Consider the following 5,990-nt stretch of genomic DNA (forward strand, 5'->3'; position numbering starts at 1 on the left):
TTTCACCCACTGCTCCATAATCACTTTATGGCTTTAATTTTGTCTTGTTACTTGGCTTTGCAGAGACTTTCTACCGCAAATGATGAAATAGTAGAGGTTCTATCGTCCAAGCACCAGGTGCTGCCTGCCTTGCAATTCATCAGGGATGTTGGAGGACATCACAGTGTTTCTGCCCGCAAGTTCCTTGATGCAGCAAAGCAGGCAGATAACATGCTTTTTTATACCATATTCAGGTTCTTTGAACAAAGAAATCAGAGGCTACGAGAGAACCCTAATTTCACCCCAGGTAAAAGGATGGTATCAAATGGAATTACTGAGTTAGTATCTGCCTTTCTTTAATGTAAATGTGTGGTCGAGTTAGCAGTGGCTTCCAGTTCAGCAGGTTGGGGCCTGGTTAGTGAAGATTACCCCCACTGGCTCAAGACAGCTAAAATGTTTGTGCTAACATGGAGGTGACCAACCTGTGGCTCCAGAGCCACATGCAGCTCCTTGTATAGGCACCAACTCCAGGGCTGGAGTTACAGGTGCCAACTTTCCAATGTGCTGGGGGGTGCTCAACCTCTAGCTGCCCCCCCCAGCCTCCTGCACACCATGAAACAGCTGGTCAGGAGGTGCTGATCAGCAGAGCTGCCAGTGGGTGGGAGGCAGCTGATGTATTACTGTGGATCTTGGCAATGTACATTAGTAAATTCTGGCTCCTTCTCAGGCTCACCACACCTGTGCTAACATCATCTGGTTTGATTGTGAAGAGGGCTAGAGATGGCATGCCCCCAGGGTCAACGTTGGCGGTGGAAGTTAATTGTTAGCTCTCAAGGGGGAGAGATGCAGGGCCATAGTTCTAACTAGTAGTATCTGTATGTGGTCTGCCTTATCCCCACAATGTATAAAATGATTCCAGTTATAGATGAAACGTCTAAGCTGTAGTAACAAGCACTCTAACCCTGAATATAATTAGTTTCAAAATATGCTGCACTGTCAAAGGCAAACAACTTTACCTTTTATATTAAAAATTAAAGACTGATGCTTACATTTGACTAGTGCTGGAAGAATAATGTCTTGATTAGGATCAAAGCTGTGTGTGTTCACTAGAGCTCTTAAACATGTTAGCTAATTCCTGTAAAGCATTTGGGCTTGACTAGGCTCTCAGTCTTGTCTACTACGCAAAGAAAACGTGCTAAAGATTTCATTACCTTACTGACATGGACATGTTTAGCTTGACCACCAACAGCTGCTAGAACTCCAACTTGCCCTGGCTACAGTAAAGTTACTTGGGGGGGGGGGGGGGGAAACGTTCCTACTGTACACATTCCTGTAGCACTAGTTGGCTTCTAACACTGGCAAGATTTAGGTTACTATGAGACTGATTCACACCAGCCTTTCATCAGGTGTTTAAAACTCATGACACTTCCCTTGAGGCAAAGAAAGAGGCCTGAAAGGACAGATGTCATTACTTGTAATTTAGCAGATAATTTTGTAACTTGAATGAGTGGCAGGAGTCTAATCATAAATGGGTGTCCAAATAAGTCAAAAAATGAGTTAATTTATAAAAAGGACAGTGTTTAACATGCTGTTTTAGCTGCAGCGTAGCCATAGTAGGCGAGTGTGCACCTCCCAACCCAAGTAGAGCACTGAACTAAAAATAGCGAGGGGTACATTGCCACATCACCTCATCACCCAAGTGCAGACCCAGGGCCTCAGTCACACTTGTGCTCAAGCTGCAGTACAGACATCCCTTAAGACAGCAGCTACTACTTAGAACTTCAGCAAACATTCTCTGTATTACATACATGTGTTGCTTTCTTTGTCAGTGCACACAGCCAAGTTACACATCAAGGTATAAACAAACAGCCTCTAAGTTTATTAAAACATTTAAGTTGTGCCCTTCCCCCAATATCAAGTTTACAAAAGTGTGCATACAGAAGAACCTTTCAAAATAATTAGTTAAGTGAACATTCTCAACCAAAACTTTTAACTGCATAAAAAAATTGACTTACACCATCCCTGCTGTCTCATTCCTCTTGTGTGAAATCACTTGAACATGAGATAGAATTATGGATTAGTGAACAACACAATTTTGGACTCACAAGGTAACACTCTCAACCTAAACCCAAAACAAAGGACGATCCGTTTCCATTTAACTACTTTAATACTTCCCTTCCCAGTTATTGCAAAATTTGTGCTGCATACGCCTCTAGCCTAGAAGAACTATACCCAGATCTTGCAGTTTTCACTACAGGCAATCTTACAGTCGCACCATTAAAAACAGAAGAAGCTAACACAAATGTCCACTTAAGGCTATTCAGCTGACAGGCCTTAAAAGGGAAGTTCACTTTAAAAATAGTAGCTGCTTCTAATGAAAAAAAGCTAAAAACATAAGCAAGTAAAGCAAAAACCACTTCCATGTAGGAAAAACCTAAACACCAGTATTGATGCAGTTGATTTTGTTCTGAATTTTAGTGTCACCGCACCGATGTTAGGGACAATATAATAGGATTTTGTGCTAACTAAGCCTTTTGTCCTGTCTTGTAGGAGAACGTTGTGAAGAACAGGTCACCTTCTTCAAGCATATTTTTGGAGAACATGCTCTCATGAAGCCTACCCCTTTCTGAAAGTGTACTGTTTTCATACAAAATGTATAATTTATCGCATTTAAGTAATGAGATTTTGAACTACAAATTTTATAATAAAAGTACATACAGACCATTGTGGCAAATATTACTAAAAATATTACACAACCTCTGGAGTGATGGCTTGTTTTTCCCCTAAAAATAAAGCCAAAGAATTGCACTGAGTTGCATTTATAGCCAATTATTGGAGGTTCAATATAGCCCAAAATTTGCTTTATTTGTTTTTGTTTTGGGGGCTTAACTGAGCAATAAGTCCTCTTTGAGCTAAAACTTAAGCATGCACTGAACGGTGTTCTTGTGAGGAATCATGAAATGGGCAGAAGGTGTGATGAGGCATAACTTGTGAGAATTGAGAAAAACATTGAAGGTGGGGAGTGATTGGGTACAGAACTGTTTGTAGAAGAGTAAAGAGTATCTCCTTGAAATTCAGAGAATAAAGAGGTCACAAATTATTATTTGCATTGAAGTAGCACCTAGAAGCCCCAACCACAGCAACTGTTAGCAATTGCTAATACTCTAAATAGACAAAACAGGTAGAGTGAGAGAAAGATGATTAGAGGGGACCCTCCAGTCAGAGTATCTGCTTTTATCATAATTTTCTTAGTTAAAGTCTGAGACAAAAGTCTATTGGAAATGTTTTCAGTGGGTCAGCTACATCAGGAAGCCACCACTATAGTGAATCATCAAGATTCTAGCTAGACCAGGGGTCTCAAATGACCACAAGGGCCACATGAGGACTTTTTCACTAGGAGAGTGGTGAAACACTGGAATGCATTACCTAGGGAGGTGTTGGAATCTCCTTCCTTAGAAGTTTTAAAGGTCAGGATTGACAAAGCCCTGGCTGGGATGATTTAGTTGGGTATTGGTCCTGCTTTGAGCAGGGGGTTGGACTAGATGACCTCCTGAGGTCCCTTCCAACCTGATATTCTATGATTCTATGCTAATTTCTAAGAGTTGTGAACTGCCCCTGTTCACCTCAACAGGACTTTAATTCAGATGCCATATGATAGATATTAACATTAACTACTTCACTGTTGATCAAAACATGTAAGAGGAACAATCAAATCACGAATATGAGCAAAGTCTGCTGTGACATTTTATTTTGACTCCACAGGAAGGTGGTGCTTGGGTGTGTCACCACCACTCCCTCCTCCTCAATTTGATGCGTGGAGCCTATAAAACAAAGGGTGAGAGTGGATCTCAGGGGACAGGTATGGGGGAGGAGATGTATCCATACCCCATCAAGAGAAAGTGAGAGCATCTCTTCTTTGGCTATGTCTACGCTACGGACCTCACTGCAACACCGCTGTACCACTGCATCTGCACCGCTTTAAGGTCTCCCATGTAGCCGCTCTACACCAGCAAAAGAGAGCTCTCCCACCAGCATAATTAAACCATGCCCAATGAACGGCGGTAGCTATGCTGGCAGGAGAGCATCTCCCACTGACATAGAGCTGTCCACACTGGTGCTTTTGTCAGTGAAACTTATGTCGGTCAGGGGTGTGTTTTTTTACAAACAAAAGTGCTAGTGTAGACAAAGCCTCTGAAGTGTTAACTTGGGTGATTGTGTCTGATCACCTGGTTGGCCTACTGTGGGTTACAGCTGTCACACTTGCAAAGCCATACTTGAGCTGCTGCATTCACACTAGTGTAAGGTGTTAGAGATTCTGGGGTCACAACTCATGGTTCTTAGTGCTTCAGTAACTGACCTGCTCTATGGTTCACTCCTAGAGTTGTGAGAGAACTTGTTTATGCTCCTGGATATATAGGGAATTGTGAGAAGGCACTGAAGGACTACCAGCAGTGGCACTCCAGAACTTTAGCCTATATCCACACCGTAAAGTGGGCAAGTTACCAGCCTCAGTATAAGCAGCACTCAGATTATAGCAGGGGTCTCAAACACGCAGTCTGTGGAGTTATTTCCTGTGGCCCCCAAGCTCCTCTCACCCGCCACCCTCCTTCCCCACCAGCGCGCCGCGTCTCCAATCCTCTGCCTACCTCCAGGTGCTTCCTGCCGCCAAACAGCTGTTTGGCAGCACTTAGCGCTTTCCAGGGGGAGGGGAGCTATTCGCTCAGGAGAGGAGGTAGAGAAGAGGCGGGACAGTGGTGGGGATTTGGGGAAGGGGTTGGAATAGGGGCAGGGAGGGGGTGGAGTTGGGGTGGGGACCTTGGGGAAGGGGTGGGAAGAGGAAGGGCAAGGGCAGGGACTCATGGAAGGGATGGAGTGGGGGCAGGGCTGGAGGCAAGGGGTGGGGCGCTTTTGTATCTTTATATGAAAAGGTGTTGGTGATATGGCCCTCGGGCCAATGTACTAGTCCTCGTGGTGATCTGAGTTAGAGATCCCTAGATTATAGTCTATAGCCCCACATGGGCCCATTTAGCTCAGACTGAAAGCACCAAATTCATGGAGCTTTGTGCATGTTTGATGACAAGAATCATGTTAACAACTAAGAGCAAGAGCTCAGGTTAATTATGCAACAAAGGCACACAGAGACCAGCAAGGAATCCCATTCCCACTGAGAGAAGGCATCGAGCCCTATCAAGGGGGAACCAAGCCTACAGGTGTATTTGCAGCCCCACGAGGCATCTTTAGTCTACTACGAATGAACGTTATATCATTTTGGTGTCTTGCATGTGGTCATTAGCAGACATCTGATGGGAGTTCCCCAGAGCAACTTTGGAACAAAAGTTGACACAAAGTTCCCTATCTGATTTGATTTCAGTCAGCTACTTTCTGCTTTGGTCCCAGGATGACTAGGGAGGTTGGATGAGGCAAGGTGGGAGCAAAGAAAACCCCAAACACTCGGTAGGCAGGTTCCTGCTGCCTCCTTGCACGCACACACACACACAAGCAGGGAGCGGAACATGGGAGGAGGAGAACCTGAAAGAGGAAGAGGATTTCTCAAATCTGAGGCTCCCGTCCTCGCCTGAAAAGGACTCTCTCTACTTGCATTAGCTGAAGCCACATCCTACGAACTTAGAAATTATTCACATAAAAAGCATGCTACACGGACGCAACACGTTCGCAGAGAAAGCAGCTACAGGAGAGTATGAAGAGGCAAGGCCCACCCAGGCTGGTTTCCCGGAGGGAACGGAAACAGGCTGGGGCGAGCACAGCTCAGATGGCAAAGGCACTTTTTACACAGCCGCCTCCGCTGGTGGGGCCTGCTCGAAGCGCAGCAGGCGGGAGGCCCCCGGCGGCGCGCAGCCAGTCTCCTCCCCGCACCGCCGGGGCCGAAGCGCAGTCTCGGGGGGCGGGCGCAGGTCAGGCTGCCCGGGGTCACGCCCCTCGCTCCCCGCCGACCCGGGACCCCCGAGCCCCACGCACCCCCCGCCCTGCCGGCAGAACGCGGGGGTCGGTAC

At 45.8% G+C, this 5,990-nt stretch overlaps 1 protein-coding gene across 4 annotated transcripts in view; it reads right to left on the minus strand.

Moving 5' to 3' along the window:
• FAM210A (family with sequence similarity 210 member A) overlaps positions 1 to 5,990 on the minus strand; it is a 32,138-nt gene that overhangs the window by 25,720 nt on the left and 428 nt on the right. Inside the window, exon 2 of one of the 4 annotated variants that reach the window (XM_043539912.1) lies at positions 1,995 to 2,031. The exons of the other annotated variants lie outside the window; for them this stretch is intronic. The gene's annotated coding sequence lies outside the window, so the exon portion shown is untranslated. The remainder of the gene's footprint in view (positions 1 to 1,994; positions 2,032 to 5,990) is intronic. 4 annotated transcript variants of the gene reach the window in all.

This window comes from Chelonia mydas, chromosome 2, assembly GCF_015237465.2.
Source record: "Chelonia mydas isolate rCheMyd1 chromosome 2, rCheMyd1.pri.v2, whole genome shotgun sequence".
Lineage (NCBI taxonomy): Eukaryota > Metazoa > Chordata > Testudines > Cheloniidae > Chelonia > Chelonia mydas.